Consider the following 393-nt stretch of genomic DNA (forward strand, 5'->3'; position numbering starts at 1 on the left):
TGCCTCTTGGGTTTGTGGAGGCAATAACCGTGAATATAATAGAATATAGACACCTGAAAATTCTGAGAGAACTGAGAAAAGCAAGTAGTATCATTCAGACAAATAATATGAATCCACGTTTCTTTTTCACCAGTATAGTTTAGTGTAATAGAATTTGCGTTAATACTTCTTATTTTGAGGAGACAGAGAACGGTCTGGATAGCTCTCGTGAAATGAAAAAATGATGGTCCATAATGAATATCACAGGTGTAGTTATAAAAACAAGGGAAAGACACAAACGTAATGCTTTATGTTATATAGGTTGCTTGTGGGTTTTGCACTTCATTATGCTATGCGGTATTGAGTTTAGGAAAGCAATTCACTGGCGGTGTGGCAGAGTTAAATGATGGTTGT

This window comes from Penaeus monodon, chromosome 25 (assembly GCF_015228065.2).
Source record: "Penaeus monodon isolate SGIC_2016 chromosome 25, NSTDA_Pmon_1, whole genome shotgun sequence".
In the NCBI taxonomy this organism is placed as follows: domain Eukaryota; kingdom Metazoa; phylum Arthropoda; class Malacostraca; order Decapoda; family Penaeidae; genus Penaeus; species Penaeus monodon.